The sequence below is a fragment of the Somniosus microcephalus genome, chromosome 34 (assembly GCF_052327205.1).
Source record: "Somniosus microcephalus isolate GS21.2 chromosome 34, FLI_Smic_1.0, whole genome shotgun sequence".
NCBI classification, from domain to species: Eukaryota; Metazoa; Chordata; class Chondrichthyes; order Squaliformes; family Somniosidae; genus Somniosus; species Somniosus microcephalus.
In genome coordinates, this window is record NC_141020.1 from 23,389,689 (window position 1) to 23,415,719 (window position 26,031).

Here is a 26,031-nt window from a genome sequence, read left to right on the forward strand (position 1 = left end):
CTTCCTGGGCAGGGCCGGGACCGATGTCCTAGGGGGAGTGTTTGCTAGTGCTCTGGGGGAGGGTTTAAACTAAAATGGCAGGGGGTTGGGAACCTGAGCAGGGAGACAGAGGAAAGGGAAACAAGGATAAAAGAAAAAGATAGGAAGGAGAAAAACAAAAGTGGCAGTCAGAGAAATCAATGGTTTAAATCAAACATGGCCACAGTAAATAATAATTCTAATAGGTATAAGAGCGTTAAAAAAACAAGCCTGAAGGCTTTGTGTCTTAATGCGAGGAGCATTCGTAATAAGGTGGATGAATTAGCTGCGCAAATAGAGGTAAACGATTATGATTTGATTGGGATTACGGAAACATGGCTCCAGGGTGGCCAAGGCTGGGAACTCAACATCCAGGGTTATTCAATATTCAGGAAAGATAGGCAAAAAGAAAAGGGAGGTGGGGTAGCATTGCTGGTTAAAGAAGGGATTAACACAATTGTAAGGAAGGATATTAGCTCTGATGATGTGGAATCTGTATGGGTAGAACTGAGAAATACCAAGGGGCAGAAAACGTTAGTGGGAGTGGTATATAGACCTCCAAACAGTAATGCGGAGGTTGGGGATGGCATTAAAAGGGAAATTAGAGAAGCATGCAATAAGGGCACAGCAGTCATCATGGGTGACTTTAATCTACATATAAATTGGGCTAACCAAATTAGTAACAATATTGTGGAGGAGGAATTCCTGGAGTGTTTACGGGATGGTTTCCTGGACCAATATGTTGAGGAACCAACCAGAGATCAGGCCATCTTAGACTGGGTATTACGTAACGAGAAAGGATTAATTAACAATCTTGTTGTATGAGGCCCCTTGGGTCGGAGCGATCATAATATGATAGAATTCTTCATTAAGATGGAGAATGAAGTTGTTGACTCAGAGACTAGGGTCCTGAATTTAAACAAAGGAAACTACGATGGTCTGAAGCGCGAGTTGGGTAGGATTGATTGGGGAATGTCACTCAAAGGGTTGACGGTGGATAGGCAATGGCAAACATTCAAAGACCGCATGGATGAACTACAGAATTTGTTCATCCCAGTTTGGCATAAAAATAAAATGAAAAAGGTGACTCAACCGTGGCTGACAAGGGAAATTAGGGATAGCATAAGATCCAAAGAGAGGATATATAAATTGGCCAGAAAAAGCAGTAAACCTGAGGATTGGAAGTAATTTAGGATTCAACAAAGGAGGACAAAGGGATTAATTAAGAGGGGGAAAATAGAATATGAGAGTAAGCTTTCAGGGAACATAAAAACTGACTGTAAAAGCTTTTATAGATATGTGAAGAGAAAAAGATTGGTGAAGTCAAGCGTAGGTCCCTTGCAGTCAGAATCAGGGTAATTTATAAAGGGGAACAAAGAAATGGCAGACCAATTAAATACATATTTTGGTTCTGTCTTCACAAAGGAGGACACAAATAACCTCCCAGAGTTGTCGGGGAACATAGGGTCTGATGAAAGTGAGGAATTGAAAGAAATCAGTATTTGTAGGGAAATGGTGTTAGGAAAATTGATGGGACTGAAGGCCGATAAATCCCCAGGGCCTGATAATCTACATCCTAGTGTACTTAAGGAAGTGGCCCTAGAAATAGTAGATGCATTGCTGATCATCTTCCAACATTCGATGGAATCTGGAACAGTACCCATGGATTGGAGGGTAGCTAATGTTACCCCACTATTCAAAAAAGGTGGTAGAGAGAAAATGGGGAATTAGAGACTGGTAAGCCTGACATCGGTAGTGGGGAAAATGCTAGAGCCCATCATAAAAGATGTCATAGCAGAGCACTTGGAAAACAGTGACAGGATCGGACAAAGTCAACATGGATTTACAAAGGGTAAATCGTGCTTGACTAATCTACTGGAATTTTTTGAGGATGTAACTGGTAAAATAGATAAGGGAGAACCAGTGGATGTGGTGTATTTGGACTTTCGATAAGGTCCCGCATAAGAGATTAGCATGTAAAGTTAAGGCACATGGGATTGGGGGCAAGGTACTGACTTGGATAGAGAACTGGTTGGCAGACAGAAAGCAAAGAGTTGGAATAAACGGGTCTTTTTCTGAATGGCAGGCAGTGACTAGTGGGATACCGCAGGGATCGGACCTTGGACCCCAACTATTCACAATGTATATTAATGATCTAGACAAGGGAACTAGTTGTAATATCTCCAAATTTGCAGACGACACAAAGCTGGGTGGGCGTGTGTGCTGTGAGGAGGATGCCGAGAAACTCCAGGATGATTTGGACAGGTTGGGTGATTGGGCAAAAGCATGGCAGATGCAATATAACGTGGATAAATGTGAGGTTATCCACTTTGGTAGCAAAAACAGGAAGGCAGATTATTATCTGAATGGCAATAGATTGGGAGAAGGGGAAGTGCAACGAGACCTGGGTGTCCTTGTGCACCAGTCGCTGAAGGTAAACATGCAGGTGCAGCAGGCGGTTAAGAAGGCAAATGGTATGTTGGCCTTCGTAGCGAGAGGGTTCGAGTACAGGAACAAGGATGTCTTGCTGCAGTTATACAGGGCCTTGGTGAGACCACATCTTGAGTATTGTGTGTAGTTTTGGTCGCCTTATCTGAGGAAGGGTGTTCTTGCCATGGAAGGAGTTCAGCAAAGATTCACCAGGCTGATACCTAGGATGGCAGGAATGACGTATGAGGAGAGATTGGATCGATTGGGCTTGTACTCGCTGGAGTTTAGAAGAATGAGAGGGGATCTCATTGAAAATTATAAAATTCTGACAGGACTGGACAGACTAGATGCAGGAAGAATATTCCCGATGGTCGGGGAGTCCAGAACCAGGGGTCACAGTCTAAGGATAAGGGGTAGGCCATTTAGGACAGAAATGAGGAGGAATTTCTTCACCCAGAGAGTGGTGAACATGTGGAATTCTCTACCACAGAAGGCAGTAGAGGCCAATTCATTAAATATATTCAAGAAGGAGTTGGATATATTTCTCAAGGCTAAAGGGATCAAGGGATATGGAGAGAAGGCAGGGACCGGGTACTGAATTTGGATGATCAGCCATGATCGCATTGAATGGCGGAGCAGGCTCGAGGGGCCGCATGGCCTACTCCTGTTCCTATTTTCTATGTTTCCAGCTCGACTAGCGCAAAAGATGGTGCAAGCTCGAGTTGCACCGAACGCAATTGGTGCTTAAAATTCCGTGATCTTTTTGCCGGTTGCGCCGACATCGGGTGAGCAGCGCTGAAAAAAAACCAGCGCAAGCGAGTGGAAACTCCAGGCCCCTATGTTGCCGAGGTTCTACGACACCCAGTCGCATGAGGCTGGATTGGATTGGATTTCCGGTCCAGAAGGTGTAAAGGCAGCGACACTGTGTCAAGGTGAAAGCAGAGTATTCCAGCATAATGAGTCCAGTTGAGGGTTGACGGACGCAGGGAATATCCTCAGGGCTTCTCCAGATCAGGCACTGTACCTTCGGTGGAAGATCACCGGAAACCCCAGATACACCACATAAATGGGGTTTCCATCCATCTCAATATTTCTATGAAATGCACATTATCCACCGCATGTCTCAAAGCCACTTCCACGGGAGGATGAGTCAGCTCGGTCCAGGTGGACCGCTTAATAAGTGTTAGATGCAATGTCTATCCAGGTGTTAGAAAGAGTTCATTCTAATTACTGGACTGTGGGCAAGAGACAGAGCTAATCGCTTGGGATTGCTGATCAACTGGAGGGAAAAGCTGTCACTCTCTGTAAAAGAATTGTTTTGATCCACAGGTGTAAATATAACATCAGCAAAACCTGTCAGGCAAACCATGCGTCTTTGAAAACATTTTATGATTGACAGTTGCATTGGATTGTGCAAGATGGCCTTTTAGTCTTACTTTGTTCCGGTTCACTGTTTTTTTATTTGTTCGTGGGGTGTGGGCGTCACTGGCAAGGCCGGTATTTATTGCCCATCCCTAATCGCCCCTTGAGAAGGTGGTGGAGAGCTGCCTTCTTGAACCGCTGCAGTCCTTATACAGTCATAGGGCTGGATTTTGATACTGGGGTGGGCTGGGGTCGTGTAATCCGCATTTCGTGTTATCCACCCGATTCTAAATCGATGTGGGAGAATGATGCGATTTCAACTTAATTGGCCAATTGAGTTCCAGCGTGTGGGAACCCATGGCCAATGAGTTTTTCCAGTCTGAAAGTCGCCTCCGATGACGTCATCATTGCTGCTGCATTTAAGGTCTGCAACAAGCCTTGCTTCTTCTGCAGACTGCCAACCTTTTGGCCTTTGCAGTGAGAGGCACCTGCAGGAAGAATGGCCAGCCAGAGACCTAGGTCTGCACCCTGCTTTGATGACATTGCCCTGCAGGCTTTAGTGGAGGGAGCAAGAGCACATAAGGAGGTGCTCTTCCCTTCTTCAGGGAGGAAGATGCCTCCCCAGCAAACCAAGGCTGTGTGGATCCAGGTGGCAGAGGAGGTCAACTCCTTGTCAGTAACCCGCAGAACCTGGCTTTAGTGCAGGAAGAGATTTCATGACCTTCTGCGCACTGGAAAAGTGAGTATGAATTTCCCATCACCCTCAATCTGATCCCCATTGCCTCTCCTCACCAGCACTCAGCTTTAGCAATCTCTTCCTCCACATCCCACTTGACACTGACATCCATGCACCCTTACCCATTCCCTCTCTCTCTATGGTCACATTCACCTAACTATTCGACTATGCAGCCCTCACGCTCCCTATTACTGTGATGTTATGAAAACAACTGACAACACACAGGGAGGGCCCTTGGTCTTGCCACCTCACTCCATCTTTGTCTCCTTCTAAGCATCTATGCTATGGGTTCTCTACACTCACTCCTTCATTCTCACTCAAACTCCACTTGTCTCCCTCATTGCAGGAAAAGAGAGCTCACAATAAGAGGGAAAGAGCGAGGACAGGAGGAGGGCCACCCTCAGTAGCCCACCACACCACCTGGGAGGATGCGATCCTGGAGATCGTGGGAGTGGAGGACGATGCGCAAGTGGGGGACGGACAGATGGGTGCATCACAGCAAGCTGGTAACAGAATAGTTTTCCATCTCTCAATGACATTGCATGAGTCGCTGATAATGATTCTGAAGCTCTAACAGATGGACTTATAATCATCTGCAATATGCAATGTGCATGTAACCTTGGCATCACATTTCTGACTCTTTCCTTTACTTCCCCACAGGACCATCGCAAGCACCTGTCCCCACTAGCCAGGAGGAAGAGCCTGAGCATACAGACTCCTCAGAGGAAGCTGCAACCTCTGAGGGCGCAGCGTCAGCAGAATTCAGCGCACCCAGCACCAGTGCAGACACTCACACCTCGGTGGGACCATCGCGAGATAGTGTAGTGTTGTCACCTGGTGTATCACAGCTCACAAGTGAGCATCAGCAGATTGTGGAGACAGGGACAGCAGTGGAGAGTCCTAGTCGGAGGGCGCAGGACTCTGCCAGCTCGGCTCAGCTGCATGTCGACCCTCTGCCTCTGGATCCATCCATAAGATCAGCGGTGCTGGAACTCCAGGAACAGATGCAGGAGTCTCTGGCAGGTTTTGTCTCCAGGGTCGCTGCGAGTGTGGAGCGAATGGAGGAGTCCATTGCGAACATGAGCAGAGCCTTTGTGGAGTCACTGGTGCATGAACGCATCACCATGGAAAGGATGGCAACCTCTATGGAGGTGAGAAGTCGCCAGAGTGCAGAAAACATGGTGAGTGTTCAGAATAGAATGACATCTCTGGAGGAGCGATGGTCATCTATTGAACAGAGAAACCAGACCTTCTGAGTAGGACTGCCAGTGCAGATACGGGTCCCCATGGCCCCCCTGATGTGCAGCAAGGTGCTCTCAAGCCACTTGCAAGCGCTGAGGGGGACCTGACCCATGAGAGAGAAGTTGGTGGCAGACATCAAGGAAGTGGGGGTTCCTCTCCAAGCGCTCACACTTCCATGCCACTGCAGAGCCCTTGGTCAGAGCCCCACCAGAGTCCGCACCCATCTGAGATCGGCGTCTCAACCCCTGCACAGCTGCTGGAGCAGCAGACTGTTGACGAGCCCTCACAGGTTCGGAACCCCAGAGGACGCCCGCCAAAGGTGTCGAGACAGGAGCAGCAAGAAAGTGAGCAAGGGGCCTCCACATCTGCTGAAGCCACAGGGGAAGCACCACGTAGGGGCACGCGTAAGAGAAAGATACTGCACAAATAGTCACAAGGGTAGTCACTTGATGTTTTATTTGATGTTTTATGTTAAAAAGCCATCAGATGAATACTGTAAATAAAAAATCTGATGGCTACTGCTGTAGTTGTGGTGTATGTCATTTCGCTAATGGGACTTCCACATTGAGGGCTTAGGATTACTTGGTATATGCCTCAGTTGAGGAAGCGCTCAGTGAAGGTGGCGAGAGGGGTTTCCCAGGAGGTCACACTGGAGATGGGTGTCAGGCTCCAATCTTCCACAGCTGTGGTTATGCCTTCTAAAAGTTCCCCCAGACCTGAGACAACAAAGTCCTGCCACCTGCAAATGATGGCTGATCAAATATCCTATTTAATGGTGGAGCTGCAGCTAATAGTCAGCAATCCAATTGTGCTACCGCCAGGTTTCACCGTCGTGTTGCACAACAGGCGTGCTTCACATCGGAAAAGGGTTAAAATCACCACGGCTTATCAAAATGGCATTATAGAGGCAATTTAGTGCTTGTTAAGGGCCTTAATGGCCTATCCCGCCTCTTGGAGGCGGGACGGAGACAGGATCAGTAGACACGATTTTTTGAAAATTGCTTGGAGGCGGGGTTGGGCCAGCCCGCCAGTTTTTGCAATTTTAACCCCCCATACGCCTCCAATCCCGCCTCAACGGCCCGATGAAAATCCAGCCCATAGAGTCATAACGGCACAGAAGGAGGCCATTCGGCCCGTGCCGGCTCACTGTGGAGCGATCCAGTAAGTCCAACTCCCCCGCTCTATCCCCGTTGCCCTGCAACTTTATTTCCCTCAAATGCCTATCCAGTCTCCCCTTGAAAATATAGAGGCCTAGAAATTTACTATAGCCCCGTTTGGGGCGCCAGCCTGGCCAGGGCGCTAAAAGTAGCGCCCCGGAAGCAGTCGTGGCCGCCCGCCGGAAATTCAGTTGGCGCGCCCCAGAGGGAAGCGCGGCGCTACTGGAGGCGCCCCGCATCCCTCTTGGGGCGCTGCAACTGAATATTGCTGCGCAACGTGCCACAGCGGCACATGCTGCGGCACGGCGCGCTGCAGTACTGCAGGCCTTCCTCCCCTTCTTAAAGGGGAGGGGCCTTGTGCAGCGCGATCGAGGATCGCGAGTGCCGGCAAAAGAGCCCGGCACCGAGGAGACGTGCCGGGCTCTTGGAACGCAGTCGGCACTCCGCGGGGGGGGTGGGCTCAGGAGGCCGGGGACGGCAGCGCGGAGAGGTGCTGGCAGGCGGCCAGCAACAAAAATGGCCGCCCCACACCTCTCCTTTAATTAGCGCCTCTACCGCCGCAGGTAGGCCCCCCTGAACCAGTTGCACATAGCGTCCGGTGTTAAAGCAGGGGGCGCATCTAAATATCGCGATCGGGGCGTCAGCGGGGCGCTGCGCCCACCGATGACGTCATCGGTAGCGGCGCAGTGCTAACGGCTAGCGCCACCATTAGCGTCCCGCTGAATTTAGCGGGAGGCGTGGCCAGTGGCTTCCGACCCACTTAGCGCCCTCTTAAGGCACTAACGGGTGGCGCAGCGCACTGAATTTCTAGGCCAGTGTGTCTCCACTTCTACCACTTCCGTCGGCAGCGAGTTCCAGGTCCTCACCACTCGCTGCATAAAAAAGTTTATCCTCACGTCCCCCCTGTATTTCTTGCCCAAAACCTTAAATCTGTGTCCCCTAGTCCTTGTACCATCAACTAGTGGGAACAGCCTTTCCCCGTCTAGCTTATCCAAACCCGTCATAATCTTGTACACCTCTATCAAATCACCCCTCAACCTCCTTTGCTTTAATGAAAAAAAAATCCAGCTTCTCCAAACTGTACTTGAATTTAAGATCCCCCATCCCCGGAACCATTCTGGTAAATCTCCTCTGCACCCTCTCAAGGGCCTTCACATGTTTCCTAAAGTGTGGTGACCAGAACTGGACGCAATACTCCAGTTGTGGCCTAACCTGTGCTTTATAAAGGTTCAGCATAACTTCTCTACTTTTGTACTCAATACCTCTATTTATGAAGCTCAAGATCCCATATGCTTCTGTAACCACTGTTTCACAGTTTCACACAGAATCCCCGCAGTGCAGATAGAGGCCATTTCGGCCCATCGAGCCTGCACCGACACATATCCCACCCAATCCCCGTAACCCCTACACCAACACACATCCCACCCTATCCCCGTAACCCCACGTATTTAATCCCCCCTAACACTAAGGGTCAATTTATCATTGCCAATCATCCTAACCCGCACATCTTTGGACTGTGGGAGGAAACCGGAGCACCCGGAGGAAACCCACGCAAACACGGGGAGAATGTGCAAACTCCACACAGACAGTCACCCGAGGCCGGATTCGAACCCGGGTCCCTGGCGCTGTGAGGCAACAGTGCTAACCACTATGCCACCGTGCTGCCACCGTACTCTCTCAGTATGTCATAGAATCATAGAAAGTTACAGCACGGAAGGAGACCATTTCAGCCCATCGTGTCCGCGCCGGCCAACAAAGAGCTATCCAGCCTGATCCCACTTCCCAGCTCTTGGTCCGTAGCCCTGCAAGTTACAGCACCCCAAGTGCACATCCAAGTACTTTTTAAATGTGATGAGAGTTCCTGCCTCTACCACCCTTTCAGGCAGTGAGTTCCAGATCCCCACTGCCCACTGGGTGAAGAAATTTCCGCTCAAATCCCCTCTAAGCCTCCCACCAATTACTTTAAATCTGTGCCCCCTGGTTTTTGACCCCTCTGCTAAGGGAATAGGTCCTTTCTATCCACTTTATCTATGCCCCTCATAATTTTATACACCTCCTTGTGGTGAAGGTGCTCCCACAGTGCTGTTGGGGAGGGAGTTCCAGGATTTTGACCCAGCAACGATGAAGGAACGGCCGATATATTTCCAAACCAGGATGGTGTGTGACTTGAAGGGGAACTTGGAGGCTCTTCAAGTTAAGAAACATTTGCAGGGCTGTGGGAAAAGAGCAGGGTGTTGTGTATGTACCTTTAAGGGAATAACTGGTCTTAGACTGCAGTACCGGCAGTGACCACCCCTGTATAAAAGGCCCTAGCAGGCTTCTGTATTTCAGTCTGACGTTGCCTCCTGTTCAGTAAAGTACCTGTTAAACTGTTCTCCCGAAGTCCATGTATTATTGAGGCGCGGACTTTACAGTGGCGACGAGTAAGTTTGAACTGACCTGCAGTGTGGCATCATCTCACGGGGATCTCGCCCTGAGAGGAGGGTTCTTGGAGGTCGTAGTCTGAGCAACGGGCATCGACCGTGGGCAACCGCCCAAAGAATTCATCGGTGTTCGGAGGATTGCGAGAGAGACTGTGGAGAGCTGTGCTTGGCTCCCCAGTTAAGGTGTTCCAGCAAATCATGCTGGTAGCAGGTAGCGCGCTGACCCTTCCGGACTGCGGCGGGCTCAAGCTCGATCGAGCAGCTCTACAAAACGGGCCGCGCAGCATCGCCGGAAAAAGAAAACGAGAGAGAGAGGGTGGAGCGCACAGGACGCGGTCGGTGCTCAAGAACAGGGCAGCGGAGAGAAAATAAACGGGGGGAAGGAAAGCGAGACGCGCCAAAGCCGCGGGTCACCGCCATTACCCTGTAGAACGCTAGGAGCAGCGTGGCAGCAAGGGGAAGAAGCAAAAGCGCGGGAGGCGCCATTTTATCCCGTTGGGGAAGAAGCAAAAGCGCGGGAGGCGCCATTTTATTCCATTGGGGAAGAAGCAAAAGCGCGGGAGGCGCCATTTTAAATCACCCAAGATGCCAAAAAGTGGCAGTATCACTGCTTTCAACAACGAGGTAGAAGACTGGACCACGTATGTGGAAAGAATTGAAGTGTACTGCAAGGCAAATGAGGTGGCCGATGGAAAGAGGGCGTCGGTATTATTAAATCTGATGGGCGCGAGTACGTACGGCCTATTGCGGAATTTAATTACCCCAGCTAAACCAATGGAGAAAAGTTTTGAGGAGATTGTTCATATCTTACAGGAACACCTAAACCCTACACCACTGCTGATAGCAGAAAGATTCAAGTTCCATAAAAGAAACCAGCACAAAGATGAGAGCAATGCTGACTATCTTACGGAACTACGCAAGTTATCGAAGCACTGCCAGTTCGGAGCAGGACTGGCAGACACCTTACGGGATAAGTTGTCTGCGGGCTCCAGAGTGAAGGAACCCAGAAATGACTACTTTCGAAAAAGGACCTGACGCTAGAACAGGCTTTCAGCATGGCAGTATCCTACGAAGCAGCAGCACGGGGAGCTGCGGAAATACAACAGAAACCACAAGAATACAGCACCAACGAAATGGCGTATGGAGCAGAAAAGTGCTATCGCTGTGGCAGAACAACCCATGAGCAGAAGGACTGCTGGTTTAAGGACAAAGTATGCAGGCAATGTGGAAAAATGGGACATATAGCAAGAGTCTGCAGGTTGGGAAAGAAAACCAACACGACAAGAACTACTAAAGAACAGTACAGGAAAGTAAAGAAACTGACGGACAGTAGTTCGGAAGATCAGGAGCGTGATAAGGACTCCGGGAGCAGGAGACTAAGTTGTCTAAAGTTACACAACGTGATCGCAAATGAGGATCACCGAACCATTTGGGTCCCCAGTAAAGATGGAATTGGACACAGGATCAGCCCTAACTGTCATGAATCGATGAGACTATGAGTGGCTATTCTCACACATACCCTTAAAGGACACGTCCATTGTATTGAAGACATACACGGGGCAAAAGGTTTACCCCAGAGGAAAAATAAGGGTGCCAGTTAAATATAACGGCAAGGAAACGCAGAAACTATATATGTATATACTATGAGATGGAGGACCACCATTATTGGGACGTGAATGGATCCGAAAAATACAATTGGATTGGCATTCCATTCAGGCGCTAACTGTGACTGACAAAAAGGATGAAGACGTCGCACCTGGACGTCTGTCACAAATTCTATCTGACGCGGAAGAGGTGTTCCAACAAGGACTTGGGACTCTAAAAGGAGTAAAGGCAACCATAAAGATTGAAGATAATGCAAACCCAAAATTTTTTAAGGCCAGACCGGTGCCATACACGATCTGCCCAGCCGTTGAAGCTGAACTGGAGAGTCTAGAATGTTCAGGTGTGCTGTCCAAGGTGGACTGGAGTGAGTGGGCCACACCCATCGTTCCTGTAATGAAGAAAGCATTGAGCAGCACGCCTGGGGAGCCGAAGAAAGTTCGCATCTGTGGGGACTTCAAGGTGACTGTGAACCCAGCCCTGCACACAGTACAATATCCACTTCTGCGGATAGTAGATATTTTCGCCTCACTATCTGGAGGGAAACGTTTTACAAAGATTGATCTGGCCCAAGCGTATCTACAAATGGAGGTGGAAGAAGCATCTAGAAAATACCTCACGATAAACACGCACAAAGGCCTTTACCAGTACAATCGACTGGTATTCGGGGTAGCATCAGCCCCGGCTATTTGGCAGAGGGTGATGGAACAAGTACTGCAGGGGATTCCGGGGACCCAGTGTTATTTAGACGACATCCTGGTTACGGGCGAAAATGACAGTGAACGCCTTGCCAACCTGGAGCAGGTGCTCACGAGATTACAGGAATATGGGCTACGAGCCAACCGCCCCAAATGCGAGTTCTTCAGGAGACAAATCTCGTATTGTGGCCACATGATTGATGAGGAAGGGTTGCATAAGTCGCCGGACAAGATTGAGGCTGTAGTCAAGGCTCCAGCACCGGAAAATGTGTCGCAACTAAGGTCGTTCCTCGGGTTGGTGAACTACTACCATTAGTTCTTGCCGAATTTATCTACAATTCTGCACCCACTGAACGCCCTGCTACAAACTGGAGTAACATGGAAATGGAGCGATGAGTGTAAGCGTGCCTTTCAGGAATGTAAATGCCTAATCACTTCAAAAGAAGTATTGGCCCACTACAACCCAACACTACCGATTCGGTTGGCATGTGATGCGTCACCTTACGGCATTGGAGCGGTGCTATCACACAAACTCCGTGACGGTTCAGAGAGGCCAATAGCCTTTGCATCGCGCTCGCTAACCTCAGCCGAGCGTAACTACGCCCAGATTGACAGGGAGGCCCTCAGCCTGGTGTGGGGGGTGAAGAAGTTCAATCACTATCTGCACGGGCAGAAATTCACCCCACTGACTGATCATCAGCCACTGGTCTCAATTTTTAACCCAAAAAGGGCGTTCCGGAGATGACGGCGCAACGGCTGCAAAGATGGTCACTTTTTCTAGGGGCACATCAGTACGACATAGAGTACAAGGGTACGAAACAGCATGGAAACGCTGATGGGCTGTCGCGTCTACCGTTGCCTACGGTGGAAGAAGCACCTGCAGTGGACCCTGTGGAGATATTCCATGCGACCATAGTCGAATGTTTGCCTGTTACAAACGCAAGCATTGAGAAGGAAACCCGAAATGACCCGACACTCTCTCGGGTCTATGATTTGACGGTAAAGGGATGGCCAGCATATGGCGACTCACTGTTGCCAGCATTCTCGCCAAGGAGAGAACAACTGTCAGTGTGCCGGGGGACCTTGATGTGTGAATCCCGAGTGGTAATCCCACCCAAGTTGAGAGATAGAGTGCTCAGTGAGCTTCATGAAGGTCATCTGGGAGGGGTAAAAATGAAGAGACTAGCCAGGGCGTTTGTGTGGTGGCCGGGAATCGATAAAGAAATCGAGGATATGACCAAGAGATGCACAGGATGCCAGAAGGTCCAAAACGCTCCACCACAGGCCCCGCTACATCCATGGGAGTGGCCCTCATCTCCATGGCAATGGGTACACATTGATTTTGCTGGTCCATTTATGGACTCAATATTTCTAATCGCTGTGGACGCCCATTCGAAATGGTCAGATGTCATTAAAATGTCCTCCACCACCACGGAGAAAACTATTGTAGTCCTAAGGACCATCTTCGCCAGGAATGGGTTGCCAGAACAGATTTGCTCCGACAATGGGCCACAGTTTGTGTCTGAGGATTTCCGGAGGTTCCTGAAGAATAATGGGGTGAAACATTACACATCTACCCCATATCAGCCAGCCACAAATGGCTTGGCTGAGAGGTTTGTTCAGACCTTTAAAAAGGCCATAAAAGCAATGTATAATGACGACATACCACTACAACACAAGGTGGATAATTTCTTGTTTGCTTACCGGAATGCGACACATGCAGTAACCAACCAAACTCCAGCCGTACTGTTTTTCAACCGAAGGCTAAGATGTCGCTTGGATTTGCTCAAACCAAACATAAGACGAGATGTTGAGGATAAGCAGTTCCAGCACATAAATGAGAAGCCAACCAGGAGCTTCAAGATAGGGCAACCAGTCTTGGCCCGCGACTACCGAACAGAAAAATGGCAGCCAGGAACGATATGCACACAGCAGGGACCACTAATGTACACAGTGGACGTTGGAGAGAGCATTGTGAGACGCCATGCTGACCAGATTCTAGAGTCACAGGAACAAGTCAAACCTATACCAGAATCATGTGCACCTGGTAATGAGCCCAAAGTACAGATTGCGTCTACCTCAGAAGCAGTGGTACTGGAAGCTGACGAACCAATCAATGACAATGAGCCAGAATCGACTCCACCGCAAGAACAGGATACTCGAGAAAGGCGCTATCCAGTCAGGATCAGAAAGCCTCCTCAAAGACTGAACTTATAAATGATTATTTCAGTTGATGTATATAGTACCGAGAAAATTGTAATTGTAATTAGTTATTATTTAGTTGTTAAATGAATGTTATGTACTGTTTATCTAAAAGGGGAGGAATTGTTGTGTATGTACCTTTAAGGGAATAACTGGTCTTAGACTGCAGTACCGGCAGTGACCACCCCTGTATAAAAGGCCCTAGCAGGCTTCTGTATTTCAGTCTGACGTTGCCTCCTGTTCAGTAAAGTACCTGTTAAACTGTTCTCCCGAAGTCCGTGTATTATTGAGGCGTGGACTTTACACAGGGGAGTGGGATTAATTGGATAGCTCTTTCAAAGACACGATGGGCTGAATGGCCTCCTTCTGTGCTGTAAGATTCTATGATTCAAATTGGGTCAAATGGGGATTCCCTACACCAAATCACCTTTAGTGCAACTCTCTTTTGCCAGGCCGGTGTTGGTGGAAACGCTCAGTAATATTTACAAATATATTAATTATTTTCAAAACAGGTTTAAAGTACTGGTGAGAAATCACCAGCAGGAATTTCCTGATTTGAAGTTTATAGCCTGCGATATACGGTCTATTAGTCTGCTATTTGCCTGTCAGAGAAATCAGGAAAGAAAGACAGACTTATATTAATATAGCGTCTTTCACAACCTCAGGACGTCTCAAAGGGCGAGAAATGTGTAGCCTTTGCGCCACTCCGTAGCGCCATTAAATTAAACTCGCTGCTGGCGATGGTCCCTACATTTGCGCTGCTGGTAACTGGCAGTGCCATCTCCAACAAATTGGCAGCATTGTGACGTAAATCGGTGTGCAAGTGACTACGTCAGCAGGCAGGCTGACAGTGGCAATGCCTGCACCTCTTAAAGGGACACACACATCGCTCAGGTAAGTTTGGATTTAAGATTTTGGACTGTTTTGTTTTTGTTTTTATTGAAGTGGTGACTTGCTGCAATAGGTGTGTAGGGAGTGCTGCTGGACACTTGCAAGGGCTCAGATGGTAAATGAAGGCCTTTGAGAAGACAGAACATGCTGCAAATACTCAGCAGGTCAGGCAACATCTGTGGAGAGAAAAACAGTGTTCACATCTCAGGTGGAGATGCTGCCTGACCAGCTGAGTATTTTCAGCATTTTATGCTGTCATTTCACATTTACAGCCTCCGCTCGCAGAGGGAAGAGGAAGACACCGAAAAGGAGGAATCAGACGGAAGGATGCATCCCAGACAGCCCCTTTGTGGCCGGGATATCCAGGATGGAATCATCCGCCTGCGGTCCCAGTGACCACAACTCCAATTCCCCTTTCAACTTTAGTCCCAAACCTTACTTTCCCTCTGCTACTGACCATCACAGCGTCCTCTTGGCCACGATGCTGAAATAAAAGCCACCACAAAGCAAACTTTCCACTCCACCTATATACATCTATCCATCCAATGTGACATCAAGAAATCAACTCATCACCCGTATGCATTCTCTTAGTGACTGTCTTGTGTGTGCCTTTGCCTCTCCTACTCATGTCACGCAGTGCTACCCCAGTGGCTGCAGCATGGCTGGTAGAAGGCTGCTGACTTTCAGTGGGGGACACTGCAAATGTCCTTGCTGATTGACCTTGAGGAGCTGATGACTGGGAGTGTCAAATCAATCATCTTCTTCTGGTTCTTCTTCACTCTCTTCATCCTCTTCTTGTCTACCACTGGCTGGGCAGGCTGCATTTCTTGGGTGTGTGAAATGAGGAAGGCACAAGGGTGGAGTTGTGGTGATGGGAGAGCGGGAATGCATGTGGTGCATGCCAGAAGGAGATAACATACGAGGATACCAGCATCTTTTATCCTCAGCCCTGCCATTGACCAAGGCTCAGCCATGTCTCTGCTAAGAATGGCCTGCACCGACTCCTCCAAGGAGGTAAGGTGAGGCTAGGAATGGGAGCTGTGTCTCGTGATTGGTGCACATTGTTGGTAGGTGAGTGATTGGGGGTGGGGGTCATGCATTGAGCAGTGTGTGAGGCTAGTGGTGCAGTTGGTAGGAGACGGCTTTTGAAGATGCATTCACTGACTTTGAACAGTGGTCTGAGGTCATGAAGCTTCTTTGGGCACTGGAGCAGGTGGTGGGGGCGACACTACTGGTGACGGCCTCAGCGATGTAATCTCACATCGTCCTTTCTGGAGGGCCTCCTGGGCCTATGGGTAGAGGGCCGCTCTTGCAGTGTTGACCCTCTGCACAAAGCTGGAGTGCTGCATGCAAGACCCAGGGTGCCCCTTCCCTAGCGTACTGAGCCATTTGTGTTAGTGCTGAGGCAGATTTCCCATTTTTTGAGGTTAGCAAGGGTATTCAGCTTCAAGAGCTGAATATTCACATTTGGGACTTCTTTTTAATGTTAAATACTTTTTTAAAAGGCCGAAAGGGCTGAAAACGGCAATGTTTCACTTCATTTTAATTTGTATTGCTTCAGTGTGCGTGGCCCCTTTAATTCTCGGACCTCTTCATCACCCACAATCCCTTGCGTACTCCACAGCCTCGCCACCTGGACGGCGTTGCACGGCAGGTAAGCACCGGGCCAACAATCTCCACCACACTCCCCCACCCCCCGCCGGTAAATTTTGCTCTGTTAGTGTTGCCATTTTCTGACACTGGCAACTTTACTGGTGAACGCGAATTTCTCCCCCAAAGTGTTTCAGAACCGACGAAGTACTTTTAAAGTGTAGTCGCTGTTGTAATGTAGGAAACAGAAGGTGCATCACACTATTTCCAATACGTTTACCTTTAGCAAAAGAGGTTTATTGCTCGCCCTGGGCAAGTACTTTGCTATCAGGTCTCCATTGAATCATAGAACGATACAGCACAGAAGGAGGCCATTCAGCCCATCGTGCCTGTGCCGGCTCTTTGGTAGAGCTATCCAATTAATCCTACTCTCCTGCTCTTTCCCCATAGCCCTGTATGTTTCCCTTCAAGTATTTATTTATTTATTTAATTGTCTTTTGAAAGTTACTATTGAATCTGCTTCCACCGCTCTTTCAGGCAGCGCGTTCCAGATCACAGCAACTCGCTGCGTAAAAAAATGCTTCCCTGTGTCGCCTCTGGTTCTGTTGCCAGTCACCTTAAATCTGTGTCCTCTGGTTACCGACACTTCTGCCACTGGAAACAGTTTCTCCTTATTTACTCGATCAAAACCCTTCATGACTTTGAACAGCTCTATCAGATCTAATGGGTTGCAATCGGGTCTTGCTTCAGTTCATGGGGAGACAGGGCTTGCTTATGGGAGTGGCCTTTTGTACTGGGCATGAGAAACAGTATCCAGTGATTGCCCAAATCATAACATCTACCCAGAGGCACAAGTTGACGTCTTACTGCAGTGTGGCACAGGGTGGAAAGACAAGGGTTGCAGCAACAGGTGGCATCTGATTGTGGTTCCACTGCTAAAGAGTGGGTGATGAGTGGAGTCAAGGGGTTTCCTCGCAGGTTCAGGGTTCAAAACCTAAAGCCATATAACGAAGAGTCATACTTAAATACCTCCTCGCAACCCATTAGAGACCAGCATGGCGTATAGAATCATCGAATAGTACAACACAGAAGAAGGCCATTCGGCCCATCGAGTCTGCGCCAACTCTTTCGAAGAACAATCCAGTTAGTCCCACTCCCCGGCTCTTTCCCCAGATCCACATACCTACCTGCTGCCCCTTGGCAACATCATCCAAAAACACAGCATCAGTTTCCATATATACGTTGACAACACCCAGCTCTATCTCACCACCATTTCTCTTGACCCCTGAACTGTCTCTAAATTGTCAGACTGCTTGTCCGACATCCAGTACTAAATGAGCAGAAATTTCTTCCAATTAAATTTTGGGAAGACTGAAACCATTGTCTTTGGTCCCTGCCACAAACTCCCTTCCCAAGCCACTGACTCCATCCCTGGCATCTGTCTGAGGCTGAATCAGATCGTTTGCAACCTTGGTGTCATATTTGACCCTGAAATGAGCTTCCGACCACATATCCGCGCCATCATTAAGACCGCCTATTTCCACCTCCGGAACATCGCCTGACTCCACCCCTACCTCAGCTCAACTGCTGCTGAAACCCTCATTCATTTGTCTTTGTTACCTCTAGACTTGACTATTCCAACGCACTCCTGGCCGGCCTCCCACGTAAACTTGAGGTCATCCAAAACTCTGCTGCCCGTGTCCTGACTCGCACCAAGTCCCGTTCACCCTGACCTACATTGACTTCCGGTGAAGCAACGCCTCGATTTTAAAATTCTCATCCTTGTTTTCAAATCCCTCCATGGCCTCGTCCCTCCCTATCTCTGTCATCTCCTTCAGCCCCACAACATATCTGTGCTCCTTTAACTCTGCCCTCTTGAGCATCCCTGATTATAGTCGCTCCACCATTGGTGGCCGTGCCTTCTGTTGCCTGGGCCCTAAGCTCTGGAATTCCCTGCCTAAACCTCTCCGCCTCGCTACCTCTCTTTCCTCCTTTAAGACGCTTTTGGTCATCTCCTTATGTGTCTCGGTGTCAGATTTTGTTTTATAATACTCTTGTGCAGCGCCTTGGGACGTTTTACTAGATTAAAGGTGCTATATAAATACAAGTTGTTGCTGTTGTTGTATTCCTGCACTTTTTTCTCCTTCAGGTATTTATCCAATTCCCTTTTGACGTCTACTATTGAATCTGTTTCCACCACCTTATCAGGCAGCGCATTCCAAAACCTAACCACTCGTTGCGCAAAAAAGTTTTTCCTCATGTCGCCTCTGGTTCTTTTCCCAAGTCCTTCAATCTGTGCCCTCTGGTTATCGACCCTTCAGCCATTGGAAACAGTCTCTCTTTATTTACTCTATCTAAACCCTTCATGAGTTTAAACACCTCGACCAAATTTCCTCTTAGCCTTCTCTGCTCTAAGGAGAACAACCCCAGCTTCTCCAGTCTATCCACGTAACTAATCCCTCATCCCTGGAACCATTCTCGTAAATCTCTTCAGCACCCTCTCTAATGCCTTCACATCCTTCCTGTAAAGTGCAGTGCCCAGAACTGGACACAATACTCTCAAAAAGCGTTTGATAAAATGCCACATATTAGGCTTGTTAGCACAATGATGCCAGTCTTCCACCAGCCTAGTGACCAGTGGAGCAACGTGACCCATGCAGGCAGCAAAAATAATAAATAATGTTAAATTGTGTCAAGTAATAAAACAATAATTTGTCAAAAGAATCAGCCACCCCCGGAGTTGTTACTTGTTCTGGATGGTAAACCACTTCAGAGCTGGGGTTGTTTGTCATTCATCACAATTAAGGTGTGAACGAGAGAGAGAGATGAGGAGATTACTGAGAAGTGGTAGCGAGTACAGAGGGATGATGGGCTTTGGCATCTAGTAACGAACAAAACCGCTTCAGTATTCACTCTGGCAATTAGTTTAATAACACAATGAAAGGCAGACTGCCAAAAGGGAATAGACACCACTTCTTATTCAGTCATTCCTCAGAAAGGCAGAATTAGCGCTTTATAGCCAACTGTGAGATTAGATTGGACCTTGTTTTCTGTCAAATGATTGGCTGAAGCTGGCCCTTAATCAGAAAGCACCAGCTGACAGTCGCAGTGTGAAAACACAAAGCTAATGTCAAGTGATTCCATTTCACACACAAACAAAGGGAATTCCTTTTCTTATTGAAGATCATGAAGGGTTTAGAGTCATAGAGTAATACAGCACGGATAGAGGCCCTTCGGCCCATCGTGTCCGCGCCGGCCATCAAGCCCTGTCTAATCTAATCCCATATTCCAGCATTTGGCCCGTAGCCTTGTATGCTATGGCATTTCAAGTGCACATCCAAATGCTTCTTAAATGTTGTGAGGGTTTCTGCCTCCACAACCCTTTCAGGCAGTGAGTTCCAGACTCCAACTTAGATAGAGTAAATAAAGAGAAACTGTTTCCAATGGCGGAAGGGTCGATAACCAGAGGCCACAGATTTAAGGTGATTGGCAAAAGAACCAGAGGCGACATGAGGGAAAACTGTTTTACACGAGTGGTTCAGATTTGGAACGCGCTGCCTGATAGGGCGGTGGATACAGATTCAATAGTAGCCTTCTAAAGGGAATTGGATAAATACTTGAAGGAGAAAAAATTGCAGGGATATGGGGAAAGAGCGGGGGAGTGGGACTAACTGGATTGTCCTTCGAAAGAGCTGGCGCAGACTCGATGGGCCGAATGGCCTCTTTCTATGTTGTACTATTCTGTGATTCTATCACAGAAACAGCTGTGTTGGGCTTGAAGTACCTCTGTCACTATCATTGTGTGCCGAGTACATTTGCTGTAACCTGGGCTAACGCACAGAGAGTTACAGCCGGCAGACACAAGCCAACACCGAACAGGAGTAACAACAACTTGCATTTATATAGCGCCTTTAACGTAGTAAAACATCCCAAGGAACTTCACAGGAGCGTTATCAAATAAAACTTGACACCGAGCCACATAAGGAGACATTAGGGCAGGTGACCAAAAGCTTGGTCAACGAGGTCGGTTTTAAGGAACGTCTTAAAGGAGGATAGAGTGGTGGAGAGGTTTAGGGAGGGAATTCCAGAGCTTAGGGCCCAGGCAGCTGAAGGCACGGCTGCCAATGGTTCAGCTTCAGACAGTTGCCAGGGAGAGGGATGGAGTCGGTGGCTAGGGAACGGAGTTTGTGGCAGGGACTGAAGACAGTGGCTTCGGTCTTCCCAATATTTAGTTGGAGCAGCCTGGGCTGGGGGTATCTCATCCTCTCGCCTTTCATCCCATCCTGTCCAGCAGTGCCTCACCTCGCCACTTTGTACCTCTTCACTGTTTTGTCCATTATAACACGGTTTTGTACAATATAACACTGCTTGTCTGTTATTACACTGCTCTCCATAGAATATAACACTGCTCTGTATATTCTGATGTATTAATGTATACTTTTATCATTTAATGAGCACATTTTAATCCTTTAATTTTCATCTTCCGCTGACTGCTGGTCTCGTGCTTCAGAAGCATTGATAGAAAATCTTCACCAAATAACTTCTAGCACAAACTGAAGCTGGAACAGATCGAGGCAGCATTCACTTCTCTTTGCTTTTCCCAGCTGGCATTGCAGCTGTATTTGAAATCTTCTTTAGGATGGAATTAAGTCTATAGACCCACGACGACACATTTCTTTAAAGTTAACTTAACTTTCTCTTTGCCCTCTTAAGTCACCCTATCAGTTCTTGTGTATATCCTTCCCCCTTCATGCCATGACATAGTCGGTCTGAGGAGGACGCAGCCTGAATGTTTGAGGGGGGGGTGCGCGGGGGCAGTGCTGAAGCAGCAAATGGGGAGTAGCCCCATCCCCAATCTTCTCACTTTGGGCTACGGCACATCCGGGGGTCAGGACCAGTCTCAAATATTTAGTAATTTGGGGCTGTGACCGGCAGACCTTGTCCCACCATTCTGGCCTGTAGGATGTCAATTGTGAATCACTCCCGTTTGAAATGGCTGCCTGGGCTTGCTGGGCAACAGGACGTACCTTGGAAGTTGATAGATAAGAGCGGAACCAGGTGAGGGCAGTCCCACTGAGGTTGGATGGGACAGTTGAGGAAAGAGTTCCCTCCTCTAGGGGATGTGAAAGAGATCTTCGATAAGGAAGTTATGATAAACCTTTATAAAACACTGGTTCGGCCTCAACTGGGGTATTGTGTCCAATACTTTAGGAAGGATGTGAAGGCCTTAGAGAGGGTGCAGAAAAGATTTCTGAGAATGATTCCAAGGATGAGGGACTTCAGTTATGTGGATAGACTAGAGAAGCTGGGGTTGTGCTCCTTAAAGCAGAGAAGGTTGAGAGGAGATTTGATAGAGGTGTTCAAAATCATGAGGGGTCTGGACAGAGTAGATCGAGAGAAACTGTTCCTATTGGCGGAAGGGTCGAGAACCAGAGGAGACAGATTTAAGGTGATTGGCAAAAGAACCAAAGGCGACATGAGGAAAAAAAAAATTACGCAACGAGTGGTTAGGATCTGTAATGCACTGCCTGGAAGGGTGGTGGAGGCAGATTCAATCGTGGCTTTCAAAAGGAAATTGGATTAAGTACCTGAAGGAAAAAAATTTGCAGGGCTACAGGGAAAGGGTGGGGGAGTGGGACTAGCTGAGGCGCTCTTGCAGAGAGCCGGCACGGGCTCGACGGGCTGTAACCATTCTATGATAAGCTGTCCCAGGATACAAATATTCAAGTGACCCATCCAGCTAACGTCACAGTCCATCTGTACCACCAGAAACCACCAGTGTTTGCAATGGCCTGTTCCTTTACTTGTCAGTAGATGGCAACAAGACCATCACACACTTAACTTTAAACTACACTTACATAGAACAAGAGAAATTGAAAACGTTTTCTTTTTAAATCCAGAGAATGGCAAATGAATATTGCAAAAATGTGAAAAAGGCATTTAACCTTGGTGTTGTCTCACTGTTTCCATCCATATCTGTCCTTAGAAAATCATTCAGTTATCTCAAACCAAGTTATACTGTTTCCTGCGAGTGGAAGCAGGTTGGGAAGGACGGAGTCTATGGGGGACTCCGGGCAGTATTTAACACTTTCCTTTATTATTTGTTCCTGGGATGTGGGCATCGTTGACAAGGCCAGCATTTATTGCCCATCCCTAATTGCCCTCGAGAAGGTGGTGGTGAGCCACCTTCTTGAACCGCTGCAGTCCGTGTGGTCTTAGTATACTTCTTTGTAGCGGTTTGGTACAACTGAGTGGCTTGCTAGGCCATTTCAGAGGGCAGTTAAGAGTCAACCACATTGCTGTGGGTCTAGAGTCACACATAGGCCAGACCGGGTAAGGGTGGCAGATTTCCTTCCATAAAGGACCAGATGGATTTTCACAACAATCCAGTAGTTTCATGGTCACCATTACTGGTACTAGCTTTTTATTCCAAATTTATTTAATTAACTGAACTTTAAATTCCCCAGCTGCATTTGAACTCACAGTCTCTGGATCGTTAGTCCAGGCCTCTGGATTACTAGCCCAGTAACATAACCACTCTGCTACCGTTCCTCTTTATTCTCTGGAATTCTCATCCTTGTTTTTAAATCCCTCCACGGCCTCGCCACCTCCCTATCTCCATACTCTCCTCAAGCCTTACAACCCGCCGAGATCTCTGTGCTCCCCCAATTCTGGCCTCTCGAAGACCCCCAATTTAATCGCTCCACCACTGGTGGCCGTGCCTTCAGCTGCCGAGGCCCTAACTTGTTGTTGTTGAGATTGGTAAGGCTCTGGGTAAGTGAGCGTGTTGTGGACAGGCTGGGTTTAGATCATCAGAAGCTGGTACAACAATCACATCTTTGTGATGTAGGGAACCTTCTGAACAGATTTCAACTATTTTATCTGGCTGGGGAATCAGTGCCAAAGGTTCCTTAGTTTAAAATTGTCACACAGAGAGTGTGGAGAGAGGTCAGTGGAAATTTCAGTTATTGGATCACAGAACGCTTTGCTACAGAGAGCGCTTGAAATAGGAACCAGTAACATAACCATTATGCTACCACACTCCCTAACTGTAATTGGTGCTTCACTAAAGTTGGAAAGAGTCTTTGGTGCTGCCGGTGGGACAGGATTCCCCGCCGGGGTACGCAAAGTCAGAAAATTGTACTTTCTGTTTAAGTCCGAAGTCCGGATCCGGCTTGGAGGGAATGAGTTTCATAGCCGAGTCAGGTATGTGTCTGTCTTTAGATTTACACTGCAACATCACAGCATCAGTGTGCTACCAAGTCGCTTTGCTCCAATGCTACAGTTATCACGTGAATGTATTAATGTTGGGTGAGGAAGTTAAGAAGCTGCAGGGAACTAGGAAAAACCAGGACGGTCGGAGTGGGCTTCTTGAAGGTCACTCTAAAGGGGTCAAATGTTGGGGTTGGACGAGCTGCAGGCAGCATCAGCAAGTCGAGTGAGGGAAGGTATCTGGGGGAAATCAGAGGAACCAGCCTGAAGGAAAAGCGGCAACGGCGCATCTTTAAATCCAGTCTAGAGGTAACTGTTAAAACAACAGGACAAGGACGGCAGGGCTAGAGAACCAATGAGGGGGAAGAGAGGATACGGCAGATGGTTCGAGTCAAACCTGAGGAGGAATTTACAAGAGGCCAATAAAGCCAAACCCAGAAAGGAGGCTGCTGGGGAACTGCAGCAAGTTCAAGTTCGGAGCAAAGGGAACTGCGATGGGTGTCTTTAAACAAAACTCGGGAGAGAAGGGTGCAGGCAAGGATGTGAGCCAGAATCGGACTACCAGAACTGGTTGGGACCAACATTTCCCTGTAAACAAAATTAATGCTGCTTAAAGATCATCTTCATCTCTTTCACTGTTGTTGATTTTTAAAATGCCCCGGTTCAGATTTGCCCTCATTACTGATGAATGATTTTAGCAATGATTTATACTTGGGAGGCAGTGAAGGTTTAATCAGTGGGCCTCCAGCTGAGCTAAGCCTTACATTGCTTACCGGGATCAGCTTGGATTGAATTGGAATGGTACTGAGGTTAGTATCCCTTTAACCTGAGCCCAGGGAGGTGCCCGGTCAATGGGTGTTGTAGATGCCACGGGGTAATCGTAACCTAACTTGCCAGGCGGAAAATGGGTTTCTTCAGGTCAGGCGCCGGTTATTCACCCTGCCCGAATTTGCCCTCCCGTGAAGGGTTTAGATAGAGTAAGTAAAGAGAAACTGTTTCAATGGCTGTAGGGTCGATAATCAGAGGGCACAGATTTAAGGTAATTGGCAAAAGAAACAGAGGCAACTGACATGAATCAGTCATTCATGAAAGAAAGACTCATGAAATAATACTGAGCGGCCTGCGGGTGGCGCTGTCCAGGGAGAGTATAAATACTCGGGCACGGGCCCAGCTTGCGCAGGACATTCTTAACAGGAACTAGTGAAGGACACAACTAGACCTCCATGTTGTAAAACAGTTGATTAAAGCTTTGATTAACACTTAGACCAAGTGCCTAGTAGTTTTCTTACGTCAGTGTGGTGTATGTACCTTTAAGAGGAACTATGTTTTTTTGAAGCCCCTGTGTACTGTAGTACCGGTAGTGACCACTCGGGTATATAAGCCTGTATAGCGTCTTGTATAGTTAGTTCACCTCCAGACTTTGTTCAGTAAACACTTGTTAAATCAACTCCTGCTTTCCGTGTCTTCATTAACACACAGATACAACAGTGGCGACGAGTTAGAAACGAACTTACCTGCAATTCAGCAGCACCTCAAGGAGTTCGATTCCTCAGACGAAGGTCAAAGAAAAAGAAACAAAACTGTGGTTTCACCAGCTAAATGGGCTGGTGGCAGGTAGTGCACTGATCCTTCCTGGGCGGCGGGCTGGGGCTCGATCGGGTAGCTCTGCAGTGGGGCCGGGCAGCGAGTCTGAAGGCAGAAGCAAACAGAGACAGAGGGTGGAGCACTCAGGACACGGCCGGCGCTGCAAAGCAGGTCGGCGTTCGGACGAAGCAAAGGGAGGGGAAAGTCCCAGAGAGTCCGACGGGAACGATTCTCCAAGTGACGGAGAAACTGTTTAAAAATATATATGTAAATAAAAACCGCGGAGAACAGCGTTGGCAGCAGCGGCAGCGGCGGGAAAGCGCGGGAGGCGCCATCTTGACTCGGCAGGGAAGAAGGGAAAGCGCGGGAGGCGCCATTTTTGATTTTCAGGATGCCTAAGACTGGCAATATTACTGCTTTCGATAGTGATATAGAGGATTGGAAAGCGTGGAGGTATATTGCAAGGCGAATGAAGTAGCGGATGATAAAAAGGCATCGGTACTTCTAAATCTGATGGGCGCAAGGACATACGGGCTGTTACGAAACTTGATCACTCCAGCCAAACCGATGGACAAGAATTTTAAGGAGATTGCTGATACCCTACAGGAGCACTTAAACCCAACACCGCTGCTGATAGCGGAACGATTCAAATTCTTCAGGAGGAATCAGCACAAGAATGAAAGTAACGCTGATTACCTCACCGAATTACGAAAGCTGTCAAAGCACTGCCAATTCGGGGCAGGACTGGCAGATTCTCTATGAGACAAATTCGTCTGTGGTCTCCTAAACGAAGGAACACAGAAAAGACTACTTTCTGAGAAAGATTTGACACTGGACAAGGCTTTCAGTATGGCTGTGTGGTAAACCACTGTTCTACCTGTCTG

The 26,031-nt window shown here is 48.1% G+C and overlaps 1 protein-coding gene across 1 annotated transcript in view; it reads right to left on the reverse strand.

Moving 5' to 3' along the window:
* The window catches only part of LOC147096879 (sodium/calcium exchanger 3-like), a 715,867-nt gene that overhangs the window by 198,602 nt on the left and 491,234 nt on the right, over nt 1-26,031 (reverse strand). The window lies entirely within an intron of this gene.